The sequence below is a fragment of the Phasianus colchicus genome, chromosome 1, assembly GCF_987193195.1.
Source record: "Phasianus colchicus chromosome 1, bPhaCol1.hap1.1, whole genome shotgun sequence".
NCBI classification, from domain to species: domain Eukaryota; kingdom Metazoa; phylum Chordata; class Aves; order Galliformes; family Phasianidae; genus Phasianus; species Phasianus colchicus.
The window spans coordinates 49,311,042-49,335,006 of NC_143436.1; the positions used below are offsets into that span (position 1 = coordinate 49,311,042).

Sequence of the window (23,965 nt, forward strand, 5' to 3'; positions counted from 1 at the left end):
CCTGCAGCTGAAGGGGCATGAGGAGAGGCGTCTGCACTGCAGCCACACCACTCGATGGTCTGACAGGCTGTCTACAGCCAGCAGCAACAGTGGGTTTGCACAAAACTGCCAGGCCACTGAACTACTTCAGGAAGCAACTGCTGGGACAGGAAGAAGAAATGCATTTAATGACCATAGCTGTCTATTAACCGAGTAAGAGCCGTGAATAATCCAGGTAAAAATCAAACATGGGATCGCTCTGACCTGTCTTCTATTCACACCACAAGCCTAGTCTACTCTGTAAGACAGCACGACCCCACCTGCTTGCAGCATTTCAGCTTTTGCCTTAAAAAGGAGTTCTTCTGAGTTTACAACAAAAATCTGTTTCCTTGATCCTCTGAACTCCTTAAAATTGCCCAGGAACTAACGGTGTCATTGGGACACAGTTGCTGTCACACATGGAGCTAAGCTGAAGCATTTATTTTACAAACAGCCCTCCAATCGGGTATCACAAAAAAATAAGTTTGTGATGTTCTTTACATCAGGCTTACAGAGCTCTTTACCCAGAAAAACTGGAGCCACCAGCTGAGATGATGTGCAGATGCACAGCTCTTCTTCTCATCCTCACCTCTTCATTCCCCTCAGAAATGCCATACCACTCTTAAAAGCGGTTCATGAAATTAATGTTTCCAGGTGTGTGATGTCCTCCTGAAAATGGACCATCTCTGAGAAAATATGCAGGATGTCTTGGATACAACTTGATAAGAAACCATGATTATAGCTTTTGCTTCATGATATTTTCCTGGGCTTGTCAAAATGTGAAGATACAATACTGCACAAGGACGAAAAATAAAAAAACAATTAAGGCTAATTCATACCTCAAAAAAGGTCTACAACAAAAGGGAAAAAACAAACAAACAAAAAAAAAAAACACACCAGCAAATTCATGCTCTGCTAGAACTAGCTCCTTATTTTTTAATATATTTCATTGTTGTTGTTTGTTTTTTTTTTTAAATTAGTGTGTACTTCCTTCCACTGCATTGAAACAGATACCACCAAAAAAAAAAAAACAAAATACAATTAAGCACAAGCATTAGCCAACAAGTCCTAAACAAATAACCCACAAAACAAAAGCACCACATCACCAGTTTGATTACAAGCCCAAAAGCCCTTTAAATACCCTGAAACCACAGAAATTAGATGAGCTCTCTGTGTCAGAGCAGCTGTTTTGCCCCTCCACCTCTACCCCCCCTTGCTAAAATGAGATTGACTTCCCGATGCCAGTGTCATCCCCTGGTAAGCGGGTGTTTAATGTCACCCTGGTATCTACACACTCATGCAATTCCCACACACCCCTGTAGCCTCCTTCCACCCAACACTCTGTCTTCTCTATTATACAGATGTGAATTTTCTCAGCTTCAGCTGAGGGCCCCACTTACTTCCAGATCTTTGGTAGCTAAAGAGAATAATTGGCCCCTGTCCTCTTTTTATAACAGTCCTTTTCAGATTGCCGACAGCCAGGTTTCCACCCACAGCTTCAGTCCCCTATCCGAAATGCACCAGGCTCTCTCTGCCTTTCTTACAGGTGTCTGACAGCATTCACCCCTACCCCTTTGCCTGCACCCCTCCAGCCCCTAAAAGCCCCGCGAGCTTTTATTAAAGCAACCCCACCCCGATGTGGATGCAGCACTGCGTGATCACAGTCAAAAAGACGTGCGGCCGGTTCTTCCGCATATCCTGAAAATCAGATGGGAGGACTGCTGTGGGGACGCCACATCTCTTCCTTCCTCTCCTGTCGGCTTTGGGATGTTTCTCCGAGCAAAGCTCCCACGGCTGCTTTCGTTCATGGAGCGCCATCGCTCCGGCGCTGTCCGTTCAGCACTCCCGGCGATCGCTCTCCTGTCGTTTCATTACAGCTCCTACTCATCCTCCTCACAGCGCAACCCGGGCATCGAACCAGCAGCGCTCCGCAATTCTTCGTGTTCTTCCTCCCTTCAGTGTTTACATTCTTAAGCACACACTTTAAGGCAGTCATCACATCTCCCTTTTAATTGTCATTTGGCCAAGCTAAATGTAATTAGTTACTTTAATCTCCCCTCTCAGATCAATCCCTCCAGCATCTTAATCATTTTTGTTGCTCCACTGAATTTGTTCTAATTTGCTGCCATCTTTGGGGCACTGAGTTCTCCAGAAATGAACTCGATAGCTGAGGTACACTCAGATCAGGAATGCGAAGAAAATACAACTAGAAACACGCAGAAAATACTTCCTTGCTCCAGGATTTAATAGTTCTGTTTGTGCAATCCAGGAACCATGTCCACTGCTTTGCTGCCACATTGTATTGTGAGCCCACATCTCATCTGCTCACTGGTGTAACCCTGTCGTCATCTCTGGCATTACTGCTTTCCAGGGGTGTACCTTTCGTCTCTGCTTTCTTTACGAGCACAGTCTGATTTTAACTCCTACTATTCAATTTATTATCCACTCTGCTAATCCCCAAATCCTATTCTGAGGTATGACTGCTTAGCCAGCTATATATCTCAAATCTCTTTGATTTCCAATGAAAATGCTCTCACAAAGGAAAGTCAGAGTTTGTCATCAGAATTAAGTCAAGACACATCCCTAAATTCACAAGACATTATGGGTTTCTCACACACCACTAATCAGCCCCTCGATGAAAACTGCCAGACGATTTTCAGATGCTGCATCTGGGCTTTGGGAGCCTATCAGCCTTGTGTTGCCATGTTAGGGCTTTGCACCAGGCCACATCACTCACAGAAAAAGCGTTGACTCCTGAAGAGCCATGCAAAGCCCTGAGTGCAGCTGGGAGCACTGGGCAGCCCACGGGTTAAGTATCACCCTAATGTGCCACTGCCAAGGAGAAACACTGCCTTTCTCGGTACACACCCTCAAAGCAGCACAGCATCTTCATTTCCTAAAAGGTGCTCAAGGCTCTCCTTTCCCCTTCATTCCAAAGGCTGGGGTTGAAGGTGTCTCCAAAGATATCACATTTGCACACATCACCCCAGATGCTGCCCAAGCACAGGGCAGTGACAGAATCACAGAATCACAGGGGTTGGAAGGGACCTCTGGAAATCACACAGTCCATTCAACCTGCTAGAGTAGGTTTCCTACAGTAGGTTACATTGGAAAACATCCAGGTAAAGTTTGAATACCTCCAGAGAAGGAGACTCCACAACCTTTTTGGGCAGCCTGTTCCAGTACAGGAGCCAGGTACAAAGGAAACTTTCCAGGATTCATAAGAGAAAAGCCTTCCCCCTTCTCCAAACTTTGTCCCTCTAAAATTTCTAGAACTCTTTCCTCCCCACTCTGCTCTCACCAGAGCATCCAACAACAACAACAAAAAAAAAACAGTTCCAGGGCACTGAGGTAGAAACAGGCAACTCAGCTCACTAGCCCCAGCTATTCCTGTTGCCTGCACTGGCACCAGGCACTACAGGGCAGTTCTGACCTCAAGCAGGCAGTAATGCCACCAAACTCAGTTTGCCCAGCCTGAAGGAGGGGGGAAAAGATGATGGAGGAGCAAGGAGAAGGTGGAGTAATTCAGGGTCAGGGGTGGATAGAAATCTCACCCCAGGCAGCACTGATGCATCACCTCCACAGCTGTTCAGCGCTGTGGAGGAGATAGTGTTCAGCACAACCCTCCTTTCTCTGCCCACAAGGCAGCTGCAGCTCAGCTGTTTCTAAAGAAGGGGGGGGGGGGGGGGGGGATGGGTGGTCTTTGCTGCTGCCCCTCTGTTCTGGGCCCGAGGTTCAGGAAGACTTCTATCTACTTCAAAGCTGTAGCACCAGTCTCTCCCACCCCACAGAACTGGGGAAAATAAAGTGCTGACAACTCTCCCTCCCGCCTTCTCCCATGAACACATACTGGTAGTGCAGGGAAATTTATAACCCAGCTCTCTCAGTCCCTCATGGTCCAGGTTTTCCCAGGATCAGAGTTCAATTTACTGCTAGTGAAAGCCCAAGGAGGTGCATAAATCTGCCACCACCTCTTCTCATGACCCACATCAGCCCACTTCCTTCTTCTGCTGCAGCTCAGGAGGTCTTTTGCTTAATTTCTCAGTCTTATCTGCCAAGAGAAAGGAGTGAGGAAAGAGACTCAGCACAACTCCAATCACTCGAAAAGCTGCAGAGCATGTGAATTGGTTGGATTTATGACAGTGTTTAACACCGCCACAAAGATCTTAGCTACAAATAACAGAATCCATTTCAGAAGGGGGAAAATGAGGTGGACAGGACAAAGGTACAAAGCTACAAAAAGTACCAATTCCTTGGATGTTTAGAAAGTGCAAGATGGCAACATATGCATGTGCACATCTCTCTCAGCTCTACAGATTGCACTTATGTGAAGATAGTGGGTCCCTTTTGGAGGAGGTCAGCTCAGAAGAACTAGGGATACTTTTAGCCCAAAAGGGAGACTAGACCTATGCATACATCTAGAGGAAAGGAACTCCAGCCAATACACCTGACTGTGTCTACTGGCACAGACCAAGGATGGGCACTTTTTGCCAAATGCTGATCAGCATATAATAGACCAGCTCAGTCAGGATGGAGAAGGTCAGCTTGGCTTCAGCCAATTGGTAGCTGACTATGGCCAAGAAAAATCTTAGCACAGCTCTTACCATCCTGCTGTAGCAAGCAATGAAAAAACTCTGTTACAACTTCTCTAAGCCCTCTGGTTTTGAACTAAAGTACTCCATACGCTCAGTGCACTGCAAGTAGTGCTTGAGGTTGCACAGCTATTCCCCAGTATGTGTTTCTGCTTACTGATATGAATGCACGTATAATGCCTCATTTCCAGGTTAAGAGGCACAGCTTAAACTGCTGCTTCTAAATGAAATTTGCCCTCTCTGCACTGCTATGCTGCCCTTTCATTGAGTGGACTATCTCTAGATGTTTTTATCCAAGTTAAACACGTCTTTAGTTGATGTAATAAATGTGTCATTTCAGTAATGCCATGGTTCAAGTCTTTCGTATATGAACTTCTCCGTACTCCAGGCATCACCTAAAGAATATGTAAGTTATCCAGTATGAGCATTGGACCAAACACTTTCTGCCATTTTACTTAAATTCCTTGAATATTCATACATCCTATAAGAAGGAAATGAGTTTTAAATGAAATTCGGGTCTTTAACTCTTTCTTTTCTCTCCTCTCCTGGATGTCTAATCAAGTTCAATTCATTTTCCAGCAAGCTTTGTCTTTCAACTTTTAAAACAGTCTATTTTTCTTTCAAATGCATTCAGATTATAAGAAAATACGATTAAGTTGCTTTAAAAGTCTCAATTTCTATTCAAATGGAAAAAACAGAGATGCCAAATGCAGCCATTTTATGCAGTTCTTACCAGAGAGTCATTGATTTTTCTCCTCCAGACATAGTCCATGAGGATTTGGGGAAGGAAACACGACACAACTTAATCTTATCCCCACACTGAATCTCAACCAGATTCTATACTTACTGCTGTTTTATACTGCAGGAGAAGCAATACATTAGGGTGTCCTGAAAACACCTGAAAATTTATATAGCAAAAGAAACGCTGATGAATCTGTTGGTATTGCTAAATTTCATGTCATTTAATGCTTAAAAAAACAAACAAACAAAAAACAACATCAAATCAAAGACAAAAAGAAGCAGCTGCTAACATGAAGAATTTATACAGCATTCATTACAGGCATCAAAATAATAACCTAGACAGTACCTCCATAGCTAAGATGCTCTTCAGATGAAAAAAAAAAAAAGCAGAATAAGCTTATAAGCAATAATATTTTGAAATGAAGCTGATTAAAAATAAAATCAAGTAATTACGTCTAGTTCCACAGAGACATCCAAAATTGGTCCCAGCCCTCAGCAGAGCCAATGCTAGGATTCTGTCCAACTTTGAAGGGACAGCAGGTCCCATTTCTGATCTGCAGCTAAACTCTAGTGTAGGTACACATCACAATTTGTTCTGCCACAGTTGACGAACTACGCTATTAGGGAAGACAATTAATTAAGAGAAGATGCATGGATATCTGTATTACCCTGTGCACTTAAAAAGTCCCAGTTAGACCGCCGGGGCAAACTTCAGCTCTAATTTTCTGTTTTGTTCCATTTTTATGCTTCATCGTGCAAGCAATATTTCTCATTAAACATCTGCCTTGGTAGAAATGGGCACCGCCTTAAATTTATGCAAACATACATGTACAAAGATGCATGATTAAATGTTGTTCTTACGCTAGTTCTCTCCTGGGAAGCATTGGCTATAGATGAAGTAAATCCTGGCCAACCTTCCTTAAACTGCAGCATCCTGAGGGACAGTTCTCTGTCGGGTGCCAAGGACCAGCCCTATGATACCTGATCACGTTAAGGAAGCTCTTCTGGCAACTTGCTACTTTATGGCTTTAAATCTAGGACTGAGGAGTCCAGAGATAATGTATGGGCCCTATGGACTGAATCAGCTACACGGACATCTTTGTTTCTTGCAAATTCAAATCACATTTGGGAACCATTTACACCAGAACGAGACTAGGGAACCTTCAGACCTTTGTGTTCAAAAAGAGATGAACTATCAAGTAGTCAATTTTCCTACAGTGAAAAAATAAACAGCAGATGACCCAGGATCCTCCTAGCTCCTGACTGTTCCAAACTGAGTGATGCAAGGACAATACAGCTCCTGCCTCTTCCAGCCCCATCTAGAACATCTTTAGCATGTACACACACACACACGACAAACTATTGACTTAAAGGATGTTAGGAAGCTCATCTACATAGGTTGCCTTTGTCATCAAGAGAGATTAGCTTCTCCAAATGGGAACCTGGAGCACGTCCCCTGGGCTTCTGCTCTCCAAAGGAACTCCCTCTTTCCCCACTGACTCAGTGGAGATCCTCGGGAAACAAGTCCCCCACAGCTAGTGTTAGCTTTTGCAAGTGATCTCCCTCTCCATATAAAAGTCAAACATCTCACCAAGCTTATAAAAGCCAGTGTATAGTGAACGACAAGAGGGGATACACCAAGGGATACAAATTGCTGGAATGAAAATCCCAAGTGATTTTTAAGATCTAGAGACAACTTTAGAGAGCTGCCTGCACATCACAGAAAATTCTTCAATAACTCCAGTTTCCTGTCACAGAGTCTCTGTAGTTCTCATCCCTCATTCTTTGTTTAAGAGCAATTGCTTGAGGATCAGGTCTCTTAGGAATTCACCTCCTCCTATCACATTTTCTCCCACCTAGAGTTAGCACCAGAGCTAGATGTAAAAAGAAACATCTTACTGTCACTGGGAAATATAAATGTATCCAAAGCAGAACAAGAAGAAACCTTCACAGCTAGTTTGGAGGAATAATTAGCTCCTGGGTCTCCCGTATCTCAGAGGACTCCACAGCCTCTAGGCTATGGAAACTGCTTCTCCATTTCTTTCATGCTGAAGTCATTTTCCTTTATATAAAGTAATTACTTTATGCCAGGCCAAAGAAACAGAATACTTCCACAGCCCAGTCATTAGAGCACTCCCTCTCCAGCACAATGAATAGGCATTTATATAAAGTAGAACAGCTCCAAGTGGAAAAGCTCCAACTGAGAAAGCATTACTGCAGAGGACCCAGGAGCCCAGGCCCTCATGCTGACTAGAACAAGTCCCCACTCCAAGGTATGCAGAACAGGAATGCGTCACCCAAAACCTAGTTACTTTTCTGCTTACTGATCAAGATAATTTCAGCACAGAACTAGCAAGATCTATGAAAATGATATTTACTTTGGTGGGGCAATCAATCCATTTCCTGGTATATTTGCTCCATTACAAATCTCTCCTGCCAAAAACCTTAATCACCACCTCTGACATCATAAGCTGAAATCAGGGCTCTTTCTGACAAGCAGTGATCAAGGAACAGCCAGAACATGATTTCAACTTAACATCCTAACAGAGAAGTGTGAGAGGAATTAGGTGACGTATGCTGCTAACCAACAATGGTCTCCTATTGTGTCCCTCCTAGTTTCTGAAAGTTATTCCTCTCTCCAGTATATATATATAGAGAGAGAGAGAGAGAAACATCAATGCATTGCACAGAGTTGCTCAAGTCAGATACCCGCTGCGGGCACACAGCTCCTGCTTCAGAGAGCACTGAGGCACAGGCATTTGGCTCCTGCTAAATTCTCCGGTCTCTGTGGTTCAAAGAGCCTTTTAGCCCCATTACTTTCCACTGAAATCAGTCAAATTAAAAAGGGATGAAGCATGAGTCTTAACAGTTCTCTCTGAATCCCTGGTTTGAAAGTTCACAAAACTTCCAAACCAGAGATTCAGAGAGAGCCTTCTGTGAGAGTCACTGTCTTTCAAAGCAGCTATCCCACAGCTATCTATTTTTCTAAGCTACTTAGCTTTCATCTCCTCCTGTTTAGCACATGGGCCCCCCATTACATAATGAAACGATCATACTGTCTTTTCTAAGATCCCATTTATGCTTTTGCATTTACCACTTCGCTACTTCCAGATGGAGATTTAAAAGCTTCCTCCTAGCATAGTTGAATACGTGGTACCTCAGATCACATCCAAGCTGCTTTTATACTTCAACTTTCAAGGTTTCAGAACACTATCTTTGCAATTTTAATTGTATATGTGGGTCATTCCAAAAGTAACACCTCCCATTTATTTCCATGGAAGCTACACCAGTTACAAAGAGCACAGTAACACTATTTGATAGAGCAAATTCTCAGCTACAACAGCTTCAACACAGGCATCACCATTAGCTATGCTTTTTCACCACTAACACACGAGAGCCTGCACGCCACACTCATAAAAATCAGCACCAGTGGAGGTGACCCACTGTCATCACTGCTGAAATGCATCACCCACCACCACACTGTGCAACATCCACTATTTGGCCCCTACAAACATTTGGCATCTGTCAATGAATGCCAATGGGTGCCATTTTTTCCACATAGAATGACTCACTAACAAATCTTTGCTTCATGCATGCTTCCATATCAGACGCCATTTTGTCAGAATGCCCCTCTGCTGCCATCTGTCAGACTGAAATAAAACATAATGGGATATTTTGGGAAGGTTAGACCTCTACTGCCGTCTCACCACCACCGCCTCTGACACTGTGGGCCAACATCATAAAATAAGAGGCAGTAGTTTTAGAGCATGTCCTCATCTAATATTCACTTCTTCAGTAATAAATTTGGAGAAAATTTCAAGGTGCACCAAAAACATGAAGTGCTGGAGAGGAGAGACAAAGAGAACAGATTATGTCATCCTGTCGCTTTCATTAGCCTCTCCCTTGGGGATTGTCAGGCTCTGATGTTTCAGCCTGACTCTGCTGAAACACGTCTGACATGAGGGAATCTCCCCGGAGATGCTCAGGCCACTGACTACAGCAAGCAGTGACACCAGAGAAATACAGAGAAGAGAGAGGGGTGCAGGGAGGGATGTGCAGATCCTTCTTCTGTGCTTTCCAAGCAGGTGTATGTTTAAGTGCAAGTAGCTGCAAGCTAGTGCATTTTCGCACGTTTCCTTTGCCACAATGCACTTCAAATGCATTTATCATCAGAGTTCAGTAATGAAAATTTGCCAGCAAACCAGTCACGTATATTTAATTAATATCCTACATTACCTGGCACAAAGACATCCAAAGCAGCAACTCTTTCTCCATCCTCCTCCTGGAACAGCTGTCAGCCCACCCACTCCCTTCCACGTATCAATAGAGCTGCCTTTCTCATCATTCTGACCTCAAAAGCATCTGACCTCAGACACTGAAGATCCAGGATTGCCCTCAGAATCAGAGCCAACTTCAGGCTCCTAGAAGATCTTCCACCATCCACTTCCAGGACCGTACTCCCAGCAGGAGATGCTTGTGCAGCAGAGGTCCCACACAAAATAAAGGATTGTGAGGGAAATCACAATCCTTTGTCATGGGAGACCACAACAGATTCTGAGATTTACCTCTTTCTTACCCATATCTGCTGTGTCCTGCTCATGGCCAACAGCTGGAGGCAATACACAGTCACAGCTGCCTCCAGATATCATTAGGCTATTATGTCTATCACCTGAAAACAATTTGCTGTTCATTAGGCAATCAGCTGTGATGTAGGACATGGCAGTTGTGCTAGTAAATTATCAGCAGGTTCATGACACAAAACCATATCTGTCTCAGTTGGCTCCTAGAAACCATCTCATCTTCTGGTCTGTTTAGAAATACTGAATTTCTAATTTGTTTCCATTTGCAAAATCCTCCAAATTCTTCAGAGATCATGCTTGGCAAGAAATTATAAATACATCCACATAAAGAGTTGTGTGTCCTAGCTCCTCAACAGTGCATGGCAACCCTACCAAAGAGATTAGGAAAAGAGGTGAAAAATAAAATGCTCAATTTCAGTGTAATAAAAAAGACAGTTCAACGTGTCATTTCCTCCATCTGAGTTTGAGCTTGTCCTAGATATCAATACAGAAAACTCCTGATTCTTCTCAAAAACACCAGAGGCCAAAGTTATGGACTTGATGCTGCCTTTTTTTTTTTTACTGAGATACAGGGTACCGTATCTCAGTACTCCTTTCTGCTGACGTGCAGTAGGATATGAACTGGAATAGGCCTAAGGTCATATAGCAGAGTTCTCCAGTGCTGCCAAATTCACAGTCTCAAAATGGCACCTTCAGCCTTCTCAACTACCTGCAGGACAATCTCTAATGATTCAAAGTAAGGAGACCCCTCCCTGAACCTATTAATAAAACCTCCCATTCAAACTCCAGCTCTACACAGGTAGTTTCTCCAACTCAGAGCATAGAGAGACACAGTTGTGGAGAACGACTTGAATGAAGTGATGATTCTCAGAAACCACTATGCTTACAGATCCCCAAATTCTCAAATTATCCTCAAGAAGCAGTAAAAGCAATAAGGATAAGGCACCTTTAAACTGTAGCTCATTTTGCAAGACGAGAGCATATAATGAAATGATAAGGTATGTATTTTCACATTCTTCAGCATGCTGTAACATACAACACCTCCCCTTGCAGTATCTGGTTTGGGCACATGACATTCAGATGCTATGCTAGTGTAAAATCTTGAAAGCAATGGCTATAGATGGGTGAAGTTTCTTACTGAAAGGGACACAATCTCAGTCTAGAAGAGCCCATATTATCGCAGGATTCAAGGATTGTACCTGCAAGTGCTAAAACATCACTTACACAGAACACATTTCTAAGTCCTTCCTGCAGAGACTTCTATCCTGGAGCTCTAGCTCTTCCGCAGTCAGGGCATGCTGTCACAAGATACCAGAAATTTGGAAAACTGGACCTATTTGGGGAGTTTCTTTTACACACTTTGAGCGGAGCTCAAGCCATGGCACCATTCTACACCATTATATGGACTCCTACGTGTACCAAATGAGATTCAAAGCAACGGGGCCAGATCCAATCACGTGGGGAGCATTTCCACAAATTGGACAGTTGGTCCCTGTCTCCTACACTCTAAACAGATTGACCTCATTAACTTTCTTCTGAAGTTGCTTAGTTATGCACACAAATATTATGATCTATGGTTCACCTGAGGCAGGCTTTATTGGATACAAACCTGATATTTCAGCACCTACATCCAGCTTTAAATAGCTTCAGTCAGAGCCTTCCTGCCATATTTATCAGCATCTTCTGCTATCACCTAAACCATTCTTGCAGTAAACATTTAATTTTATGTTTAATCTCTATTCTCTCTGCTTCATCTTAAATTCATTTATTTCTCAATCTATCCTCTGTGACTAACGAGAATAATTGGCCCCTGTCCTCTTTCTGTAATGGTCTTTTATGTGTTTGCAGACAGTTACGCACCCACCCACAGCTGTCTTTTCTCCAGACCTGAGGCTCTTCCAACCTTTCTTTACCCGTCTTCTTTTCTCTGATCTGTGATCGTTGCCTTTGTTCACTCCCCCACGCCCTCTCCAGTCCTTCCCTCTCTCAGAAGCACAGCCCCCATACAGAACACAGTTATCTAAGTGAGGCTTAACTACATCGCTTAAGTAGATATTAGACATTATTTCACTATTCTGTACTAATGATTGCATACAAAGCTCATGCATGGGCTGCAGAGAAGGTTCAGTGGAGGATGGCAGTAACTGGAGTGATTCATTTTTTTGGTTGGTGGTTCAAATGCAGGCTAGAAGTACATTAAGCATGAACTGTTTCCCTCTCACAACTAGACAGACTATCACTTTCATCTGTGTGTAGCTGACTGCTACTTTCAGAGGTGTCTCTTGTGCTCGCCACCTGGAGAATCAATTGGACACAAGGTCCTGCATGCCTAACATGCCAGGGATCAGCAGGAGCAACAGAACATTAGCTCATGGCTTATTCGGGTCAGATAAACTGATGGGGCCCCATGCCTGTTTTGGTGGCAATCAGCAAGGACTTGCCACCCAACAGATCATGAAGATCATATTCTCATTCTTCCCTTTAAAGTGATTCTTCCTTGTCGGTGTTTAAGCACAATCACACACACTGGTATTAGTGACACTGTATGTACTCTAGGAATAGAGAAGCATCCTCAGTATTCACAGCTGGAAACCCAGCACTTTACCTAAGCCACATTCAGCAGCTCTTTGCAGTTTTGAACCTTTCTTGAGCAAGAGGATAGAGAATAAGAAGTGAACACTGCAGAGGTCTCAACGTCATATCCCTTCACCTTAAGCTAATAACTACACTCTCATTCATAATTTCTCTTTTTTTTTTGTCAGAGTTTTAATCAATCCATGTATATTTTTTGCTCCAAAACACACTGTCTTTGATTGTGTTTGAAAGGAGAGAGATCCACCCAGCATACCTTACCTCACAATCTCCAGATACCCGCTGTGCTAGGATGCATTGGCTGGCCACGAGTTTCAGAGCACACCCCCTTCCCCTCTCTCCTGTCTTAGTAGCCCTGACTACAGAGAAAGCAGTATTTTTATTCCTCACACATTAAGCACATTCAGTGTATAAATTAGTGAAACCATGCGCAGTGCTCTCTCTCCTGCTTCTACAAAAACCAAGTGCTAAACAAAGAGCAGGATAGCCTCAAGAGATCCAAATTAGCCATGGTTGGGATTGACTTGATGACAGCACTGCCTAGTGCCACAGCTTGGTTTCAGAGCTCTGCAGGTGACCTAAGGCACATGGACGCACACTTGGTTGATTTTTACAGACACCCACTCACGTGCCAATACACAGCTCCAGCAGGAAGCCAGCAGGTTGTACCTCATGGCAGCCATGAGCTCTTTATGGGATGGATTGGTTTACACTGTTTGCTGTTGTTTTTTTCCCCCAAAACAAAAATGTAGTTGGGGCATTTAGCCCATCTGGGTCCTGACTCCCAGTTAGCACCATGCCACTGATTTTCCCAGAGTGCCAATCCATACCTGCCCAGAACCTACTCTCCTGTCTTCTGATGAGCAGAGGAACAAGACAGATGCACCAGAAGGGTGCTGGATCCTCCATGGTGGCTGGAGAAATTATATTTTACATTCCCACAATGACACACTTAGCTGAAGCAGAAACACAAGCGGAAGGAAGAAAGTAATGACAGCAGGAGGACCATGCTTAGCTTTAAGTCTCTTATTTTCCTCTGGTTCTTCTACATACATCAGCACTGCTATCTCTAAACTGCTTCATCTTACCAGGGCAGTAGCTAGGTTTGTCTGACTGCAGTGAAGCCACTAATTGAGAGAGTTGTTCTCACGATGAAATCTTGAAGATGGGTGAGTAGGAGACAGGTCATGGTAATAGCAGATAATACTATCCTTATTTCACCCATCCACTGCCTGCTTTTTCTATCTCAAGTATAAATATGTCTCATAGGTGGATCACAGGAGAGTCAGGCAATCCTGGCGCCCAGGTGCCAGACACAGAGGACACTACCAGCACCCCACTGTATATCATTCAGTACACAGAGCCATCTTTTCTATTACCTGATCCATTCTTTGTAATAAATTGAGTTCAATACGTGAAGGCACTTTTTGGTGTAAGCCTAAATGATCCTTATGGGTCTCTTCCAGCTCGGGATATTTTATTCTATATTCTCCAGCCAAGATAGCTGCCCACCACACCATGCTGATAAAGGGAGTAAAGGCAGAGTGGGGCTCTGGCATCCTTAATTCCATGTAGATTGAACCTCCAGAGAACAGCCTTCAGACTGGACCATCTCACAGGCAGCTTTTGCGCATCTTAAGGAGTAAAAGACAGCAGCAGGGAATGGAGCCCATTGCAGAGACAAACAGCGCTGCCTATACAGCCCTCTCATCCTCTGCCAGCTTGGGGGTTATGAGAGAACAGTACTAGGAATCAAATCCAGACCTCCCACATGCTACTGCAGAGACAACAAGTGCTAAAGCACCAAATCCTGGTGCCAGCCCAGGTAAGTGAGAGTCCAGCATGGGAATCCAAGCATACCTCCATGTGCTAATGTAGAATGGCTCCAGCGCTGGAGCTGGCATCCACCTGCCCTCTTCCAAACTAAGCATGAGGAATAGGCCCACCTCAACTCCAGCAGCAGATGAAATATATAACTGAACACTGCAACTTTCTCCCTCTGTAAGCAAGAGGTTGGGCATTGAATGCTGGTTTGTTGGTTGATAAAAGTTCTATATAGAGGCCACTGATAATCCAAAAAGAGCATGAAACAGATCAAAGAGCTGATGAGGATCAAGAATTAGGATTTTTATCCCTGCTCTGCATTTTCCATCTTCATCGTGCTCTTGCATGTGCAAGAGCATGCAAAAACCAGCCATCAATACAGGTATCCCAAAAACACTGCCCAGAGGAGGACAGCAGGGACTGCTCCTGACGCCTTCCTTTGCCCAGCTGCAGTTTCATTGACAAAGGGATCACAAGAGGCAGCAAGACCCAAGCATGCTGAGATGGGCTGGTGTGCACCGCCAGTGAGAACACCGCCAGGAAGAGGAGCAGGAGCTCAGGCCATGATTCTTTCCTTCTCCCTGCTGAAATTCCTCCACTCACCAAGGCAGATCTGAGTGAAAGCTAAAGCGGGTCTCCTCACCCCACGCTGTGTCCATTCCACCCTCTGCCAATCCCCTGATATCCATGCCAGGTACTGGGAGACGTGCTGTTGCACACTGGGACTAGAGAGAACCAGGAGATGTGGAGGCTGCAAGAACTGCTGCTTTGGGGGGCGTAGGCGAGCATTTGCAAATTGCTCATACCCACACATACAGAGCACCTCACACCTACGCGTGACGGCTGCACTCCCCAGAACTGCAGCTGGGGCACACCAGGTCACCCCACATCCCTAGGGATTGGACAGCAGGGCAGTACTGAGAACCTAAGAGCTTGAGGTGCTGTGTACCCAGCCCTCCCTGTGTGCCCAAAGGGGAAAGAGACACCTCCATGCAATGCCTGCACTCCCCTGGAGGTGGCTATACTTGGCAGTGTGTGGCATCAGCAGAGAGTGCCGCCTTTTGCCCATGCTGAAGCTTGCAGGGAAAACGAGGAAAAAATCCTAAGCAAAGGTAGCAGCAAGAGAGACTGAGAGGAAAATGGGGGTGAGGATGTGGGCCCACACTTCCTTCCCCCATGAGCAGCAGAGCTGTGAGAGCCCTCTCCAACACTACCACCCAAATCTGGACCGGGTCACCTCTGGAAAGTACCACGGGGCAATATGGGACCTACCTGGGCCCAGTGCCTTCAGGGAGGGCTGGCACCAGGCAGTGGCAGGGATCCAGAATCCCACAGTCCAGCCCAGCCACCTGCCCATCCAACCACCCTGGGGAGCAGGGGATACCTAGCATCTGCCCTCCTCTTCCCTGGCCCTGCTCGCTGAGAAATGGGGATGCATCCCCTCCACCTTCAGGGCTTGTGCTTTTAGAGGCTATAATGGGGAAATAAGACCCGAGTGAGGAGGACAGCACTGGGATCCTGGGAGGATCCATCAGCAGGCACAAGATGTAGGGCTTGAGAAATTCCTCTTAGAAGCAGAAGAAAGGCTCCTATGCACTCTCCTCTCCCCATGCAGGTAAACTTTCTACTCCCACTTGCAGAGGGAGAGGGAGGGAGCTCTCTGGCAGGGAGGATCCAGGCGCAGATAAACCCTGGGAAGCCTTGGATATTTATAGAAGCACAGTCAGAATATGGCAGGGAAGGTGGCTCTCAGCCCCTCCACACAGACCCGGTTTTCATTTTTAACAATAGCCCAGCAAAACCCATCCAAAAGGAAAAAAAAAAAAAAAAAGCCACTGAAAGGACCAAGATGAGTGAAAACGCACTGGGTGCCATGGGGCTGGGGGCCCCCGAGCTCATCCACAGCAGCAAGGCTGCAGGGGGTTGCAGGATACAGCCCATTCCCTCATCCTCCTCCTCCTGCTGCGAGCCTCCCCCGCCCACTGAAGGCCTCTGAATCTGGTGCAGGGTGCCAAGCAGAAGGAGGGTTGTGGGGATCCAACACCGGGGCTAAGGGTGAGCACGGTGGGGGGGTAGGGGGGAGTAAGCTGAGCCCCATCACCGCTTCTCTAACCTGCCGTGAGGGCGTGCAGCCCCACGCATGCTGCTAAAAGCTTAAAATAGACCCAACGCGCTCAGCACCTCTCACCCGGCGCTCTCAGCGGGGCGCGGCACAGCGGCCGCATGCTCTGCACCCCCCCGGCGCTCTCCTCCCTTTGTCTTGCCACCATCTTATGGAAAAGCTCACATGGCATGCTATGTTCGGGATGCACCGGTGGCTGGATGCACAATAGCCATTTTGCAAGCCCCGCCGAGCAGGCTGGGGAGGGGGCTGCTCACAGCAGGGGGGAATGCGGTGAATCGATTAAAACACGTGAAGTTGCCCAAATACGTTGCCTCGTAGATTCGGGTGAAGACTCCTGACGTGCTTGGACTTAAAATAGCCCTCCACCTCCACGCGAGCAGCCGCACTCACCCAGCGCTGGGCGGGCTCCTGCCGCGGTGCTGAGGCGGCCCCCAGCCCCGCATTAGGCCACTCACGATGGAGAAGCCAGAGTGGGTCTGGAGTAATGCAGCACCCATCTCATAACGAGCATGTTTTTATCTACCATTGTTCCTAAGGAGCTCTATTTTCACATCACGGCATGACACGGAGCTGTTGGACCGATGGAAAGAAAGAGCCAATATACAGACGGATGGATGGAAATAACTGTCATTTCCATCATTTCCACCCTTTATCAAAACCACGTTCTTTCTCCCATAATCTGCACCCCAACTACACAACTCCCCCACCCCTACTCCCCCCCACTCGCCCCCCCCAAAAAAAATATCCCAAGGGGACTCTCCCCCCTATTCACAGCATGTAACTGGGCATCCCTATCACCTTCCCTGCATCTCCCATTTGATGAGCCAAGGGGGAATCAACATGTCTGGTGAACACTGTCTCCTTTCTGAGCTCTCTCTGGTTCTGCAAGCAGCAGCCCCAAACCTTTTGTTCTATCGCGAGTGGTCTTCCCTGAGCACGGCTGCGTGCAGAAAGCAGGCTGCCACCAGGAACGCACCATCAGGAAATTCCCTACCTTGGTTTGTAGAAGCAGAACCTCTAGACGGACGGATCAAGGGAGAGAGCATGTTGGGAATGTCCAGGCTCCTCTTCTTGCTTGCATATCCACATAAGAAGAATAAGGGTCGGGGGGCAAAAGTTGAGGAACAAGTTAAAAAAAATCCTATTTGGCTGTAAAAAAAAAAAAAAAAAAAAAAAAAAAGAGGATTCTTGGTGGCAATCTTGCGTCTTGAAGCGGTGCAAATTCAAAAGCTGGAGAGCATCACTTCAGAGATTCAATGCGAGCTGTGAGGATCGTCAAATGCAGGTTCCAGAGTAAGCATTCCTTCCGCCTTTTGGTGATTATTCTTATGATTATTTTCTTTCTTTTTCTCTTTCCTGGAGCCCTAGTGGAGGAGGCTGTGTTGAAAGCAACTGGAGGTCGGTGCCGTTCTTCTGTGAAGCATGATTATCCTCAAAGCGTCCCCTTCCTGAAGGGAAAAATGAGCATCAATTCGCTATTAGAGAGGTCTGAAAGGGATAAAAACCGCTCCCCGACAAAGACATTCATGCATTGAGAAGAAAGGGAAGCAAAACGCATTTCCCAACGGCGCACACAAGTGGAATCAGAAAAAAATAAAAAAATAAAAATTAAAAAAAACAGCTGGCACGAGTCTATAAATAATTCAGCTACGGGCTGACTACACCATTCCCGGGATAGGCATGCATACGAGACGGGAAAGCGGGCGCGATGTGAATCGCAGCGAGCGAGCGAACGCACCCCGCTCGGCGCGGCCCCCTCCCCACGCACGCACAGCATCGCGCCCACCCCCAGGCCCAGCCCCCGGAGGGCCGTGCCCACCCCTCTGCAGTGCTGCCGGCCCCGCTGCCCGCCTCAATGGGCACACGCGCTGTGACGGGGGGCCGCTTCACCTGCAACGTGGCCGGATCGCGCTACGCCCCTCACCCCCCTTCCCAGCGCGCACACACACACACACACACACACACGCATCACCCCCCCGGGAATGCATCCATTGGCTCTTCAGGGGTTGGATTTTTTGTGTTAGGGGTTTTTTTTTTCATTGGGGGGGAGGGGGTGGGTTGCTGGAGGCGTACCCCCACCCCACCTCCAGCGTACACGGACAAGTTTATAGCTCTGCAGGCATTTATTTAATGAACTCGCAGGTGTTTTGTGTTGGCTTTCCCCCCCCCCCCCCGCCCCAACCCCCCTTTTCCCCTCCTATCATACTTCCAGCTGTCATAAAGCACAGACCCACATACATACCGGCAAATCCTTCTCCAAGCACCGGGCTGCTCTGAGCAGCTACTGCCCCCCTCTCTCCCTGCAAGGCTGAGCCGCCTCAGACATGCCCAACTTCTTCTGCCTCTCCTCCGGTACTGCCAGGGTAGGAGACATGGGGCGGGGAAGGGGAAGCGTGCAGAGCATCACCCTAAAAATATATTTTAAAAAATCCTCTGCAATATAAAAGCTTCTCCGGAGGTGAAGAAAGCAGGAAGGCAAACTCATAAAATCGCTTAATAATTAATTAGAATAAAATACACACACAGAAAATGGTGGGGAAGGGGGGATAGAAAAAAAAAATCACGGCTTGGGCAGGAGAGCAGAAAAGGATGGAGAGGAGGAGGAGGAGGGGAGAGAGAGAGGAAGAGGGATCGAGAGATGAACCCCTCCCCGCCGTCCGGGGGAGGACTCAGCCTCCGACGCCCGGCGGGGGCGAAAGGAGAGCCCGGGTGTGGGGCAGAGGTGCGGAATGCGGAGTCGGGGCTGAGCCTCGGGGCTCCGGCGGTGCGGCCCCGGGGGCAGCGCTCCGCGTGGTTGGAAGAGCGCGAGGAGAGAAATGCTAAAAATAAATAAATAAAATATTAACAATAACCATAAAATAGTAATAATAAGAAGAAAGGAACAGGCGCCCTGCCAGCAGGCAAGCAGAGGAATTGGATCTGAACGAGAAGAAAGGAGAGTCGAGATAACGCTAATATCCAAATTGGATACTCCACAATTAAGCCCAGTGCTTTAATTGCTATTCTCGGAGCCCCCTGGAAGCTAAGCAACACGAAATCAGTTTGAACAGAAAGCAAAATGCGTTTGCGCACATCTCCTTTCTGCACTGCCCTGCCCACCCGTGGGTGGCTCTGCCCACGCTCCCCTGGGTGCCTCCAGCCCCCCCTGCACCAGGGCTGAAGCTCATGACCAAGGCTCTCTACCTGTCCCTATGAGAGCCAGGCTCAGCTCTGAGCACCCAGGCAGAGCAGAGTGCACCCAGTTGCCCTGCACAGCTCTGCAGTGCAACCCTGGAAAGTTTGCCCCAAAGCAGGGCAAGCCAGAATGGATAATAAAGCAGAGCCCTTCCAACGGCACCCTTTAGGGCATAAAGGCATCCAAGTGTCACAAAGACCCATCCTGCCACTGGCTGTGTATAAGGTTTGGACTGGCTCAGCCAGACCTTGGTCATCTAGAGACAAAACCAGTGGGAAAAGCCCTCCCTATGCTGCCGTGACAGCTACACTTCAAGAAAGCAAAGCACAGGTTCAACACCACATGCTCTGCCTCAGTGCTGATCCAGGCTGCATTGTCTCTCCTTTGCAGCTCCCTCAGAAAAACCATAATTCCCAGAAAACACATAGAATGGCTTAGGATGAAAGCAACCCTAAAGTCCACCTAGTTCCTGTCCCCTTGCAATGGATCAAACAGTGCAGGGCCCCATCCAACCTGGCTGTGAACCTCCAGGGACAGGGCACCCACAACTTCTACCTACCCATGCAGGCTCTGTGGCACGAGTGGTGAGAAGGTTCCTCTGAAGAGATGAGCAAGGAAAGCTGGATCCTACATGCTGAAGAGCTGCATTCCAATGAGCAGCCAAGCACATTAACTCAATTCCAGTCCTTAGTCACGGGTACATCTGCAAGGCAACATGAGAATAAGTCAAAAATCCACACTAATATGACAAAGGTTCCTGAGGGGGAAAGCCCACCTGAAAGCACCACAGCATTTTCCTACTCCAGGGTCTTCAAATTCCATACACATGGTTCACGGTGCAAAACATTTGTTGTTTTGCAGAGAGGTTATGCATGGCAATATAGACATGGAGCATATCCAAAGAAGAGCAATGAAGCTGTGAGGGGCCTGAAGCATAAGTCTTATGGGGAGTGGATGAGGTACCCTCTTCTTCCAGATAACAGCGATAAGACAAGAGGTGATGGCCTCAAGTTGTGCTGAGGAGTTCAGCTTCAGTCTGGCTGTGGCACTGAGGGACATGGTTAGTGGGCATGCTGGTGGTGGGCTGACAGTTGGACTAGATAGTCTTAGAAGTTTTTTCCACCTTTATCGAGGCACACAGCAATACATCATCTGGAGCACGCATGAGTTGCTATGCACAGGGTTCACAATGGAGTTTTTTCCATGTAGTCACAGTGACCACATGCAATAGCATTATGTGCTTGAGCTCCTTGCTAAAAACATACACCAAGATGTTAATTTTGACAGCCAGGATCTTCTAGAGTGTGCTGGTAAGGTCTGTTCTGTTCAAAAGATTTTACTAACATATTTAGGCATGCTTAAAAAAAGTGACTGTGATCTTTTTCATTCTAATTTCAGTAAAAAATGGAAGACATATTAGCCAAAGCCTGAAGTAATCTGAAATTATCTCAACAGTTGGAGGAAAGAAATGTAGAGTGATGCCTGCATAAAGAAGTTGCTAATAGCTGAAGAGATTAGTCATTTGACTTTCCCATTTCTTTCACTGATAATAGTAATGATACAAGACTAGTAGAGGGGATTTGGCCAAAGGATGGCTTTCCTTCCCTCTATGGCAAGAAGGGATAAGCCAGAACTGTGCGGGTCCTCCTGCATTCTTCTAGATGAAACAAGAGAAGGAGCTTGACAGAAATGAGAGGAAACAGTTTTCATGCAGCTCATTCCTGAGAAACACAAAATGGAGGGTTAAGAAGTATCTTAGGAACAATTTCTGAAAAGGGACCTGTCAATCACAAGAGAACAGCTGCAATTACTTTCAGCAAGTCAGCAATATTTAAGATTATCTTTCCCTGTAACATTAAGAAGAGGGAATTAATCAACTGTAAGTTTTCTTTCTACAACAACACAACTCCATAATTGCATGCTGTGCCTCTGTCATTGTTCCCTTTTAAGAGTAAGGATAGTTGCCTTTCTGCTTAAAGGATGTATACATTACACATCAGGTCCAAGTTCCCTATAAGAGCTTATAAGGGTTCTGAGTATCTGATGTGGAAGGTGGTCAGCTCCCCCCTACCCAAAGAAATCAGGCTCACCTGCACATTTGGAATAGGTCACACAAAACTGACAGCTGCTTCAGAGCACCTTCTCCTAGAGATTCTACACAGCATCTAAATCCCAAATTACTTTCACATTAAGGTGTAATATTTATTATAAATAATGGGTGCGGAGGTAGGAGGCACATAAAAATTGCTACAGAATCTCCAGCAGCATAGTGCGATGACACGGTTTACTCTCACTAGCTGGGGCTGACTTTATTTTTTCTCCAATCAACTAAGATGAATGAACCACATAAAATGAAACAAATAGCATCCCTGATGGGAAATTGGTTTTTCAAACATCTCTTCAATTCAAAAACACTTAAATGTTATTTGTAAGAGGAATTGAGGAATTTATTTTAAACGTGTCCATGTTTACTATAAATTAAGTGCCATATTATACTTGTCCCGCCAAAGATAAAAGAATGTGATAAAGGATGCAGGTTCTTATATCAAAAGGGGCTGGATGTGGCAGTGACAAAGGTGGGGAGGATGCAGAGCAGCAGAGCCACTGTGCCCCTGTAGGCCAGCATCTGCCACCCCTGACAGCAAACAAAGCACCTACACAATGTTTAACCCTCAGTTAACGTCCTCCCGACCTCATAAAACCAGAGGCCACTTCTAGTGCAGTACCTACTCAGGTAAATGGGGTCTGCAGCAAAGGGAAGATGGCAAATTCATAGGTTGCCTGCACCAGAACAGATCTAGCAATATCAATGTCAGGAAAAGACACGTCCATACAGAGAGATGCCTTATGATCAATGAATTGGATTAGTTGCTCTGGAGAATTTACACTATAGGAAGGTTTTTCATAAGACTCCTTTGGGTGTTTGCCCCAGAGCGTAGTAACCAGGGCTCCAGCTGCTTTAATGCAGTGCTCTGTGCCCTGCTCCACGCAGACAGCCAGGTTCTAAAGTGGCAAAATAAATCCCTGCCTGTGTCCCAGACCCTCCCACTATCCAAACAGAAAAGACACTATGGCAAGCCCTAGTGCTTAGGTTCTAAGCCTATGACATTTGTGGAAGATCACCATAACAGTGCTACACAGAGCCACAAATAAGGATGCTATGTCATGCTGCATGAACAAGTTCTATCAGATAATTAAAGGGAAAGCAAAGAAACTAGAGTCTGACAGTGTCACGACTGCCTGGCTGAAGGATTGGGCTGAGATTTGCTGCAGAACCTTTTCTCTTTTCTTCTGCACACAGCTCAGGACCAAGAGATGCTAGAGCACAACTGATCCTGGAACAACTGGAAGGGGTTCTGGTCAGCTTCCTGCAAATACACCTGAATACAAGGAGACCACTGGTCTTGTTTGCAGCCTCAGAGGACACTCAGGCTGCAAGCAACCTTGCAGAACAGAATAGTGATCACTGCTGCATTTGCTTTGAAGTGATACTCATGTTCTCTCAGCTGTCATACTAGGACACTTAACTGAGTTCCCATCATTTTACATCGCAATAACTGCAGCATCTCCTACTGCCTCTGCCATGTCCAGTCTGTCCCCAGAAATCCTACATAAATAATGGACTGTTTTTTTTGTCATACATAATCAAAAGAGTGTGAAGTAGATTAAAGAAGAAATAGCTTTCTCTGTGTTTTTATAGGCTTTTTTTATTCTTGAGTACGGAATGCCAGGCTCACCGAAATTGGTTTTCCTGGATGGTCATTTATATGTGAAATACGTACACATTAAACAAAGAAACGGTGGAGTTCTTTCTTTCAAATGGAAATGTGTTATTTTTAAACTCCAAAGCATGCACAAGATTTCAGACTGACACTGTCATCTTTTTTTTAAATGATATGTGGCTCCTCTACCTATAGTTCATACAGACTGAAGAACCTACCTGTCAACAGCCACCATTATATAATAACTATTAATTATCAGAAGCTGCAACATACATCACCAAGGCATGTACAAACATTAGCCATACATATGCTATCCCTTTTGGTGTGCCATTCATAACCACAGAGGAAAAGCTGAAGCACTGCCTGACACAGTCTTGAGAAAGAAGCCTTTCTCCTCTGTCTCTGGTGTGTGAAGATCATTCCAGTGGCTGGAGATTTTGTTCTACCTTGTTAGTCTTAACAAGGCATGGTTTCTTGATACACTTCAATGAATGGGAAACCATAGCCCTCCAGGAAATTATCTCTATCCTGTTTCAACCCTACCAAGACAAACAGATATCTGCTCAGTGAAAACCTTATTGGTTCTCTCCAGTTTG

The 23,965-nt window shown here is 46.0% G+C and overlaps 1 protein-coding gene across 3 annotated transcripts in view; it reads right to left on the reverse strand.

Annotated features, from left to right (window-relative positions):
• Positions 1-20,344, reverse strand: part of GRIN2B (glutamate ionotropic receptor NMDA type subunit 2B) — a 205,650-nt gene extending 185,306 nt beyond the window's left edge. The window contains exons 1-3 of one of the 3 annotated variants that reach the window (XM_090141110.1): positions 20,207-20,344; positions 18,715-18,880; positions 17,467-17,920 (exon numbers count right to left, since the gene is read on the reverse strand). The gene's annotated coding sequence lies outside the window, so the exon portion shown is untranslated. Of the gene's footprint in view, positions 1-9,702; positions 9,879-17,466; positions 17,921-18,714; positions 18,881-20,206 lie in introns of those variants that run through there. The other 2 variants (XM_090141067.1, XM_090141071.1) reach the window with 2 other exon arrangements.
• Positions 20,345-23,965: the final 3,621 nt, after the last annotated feature.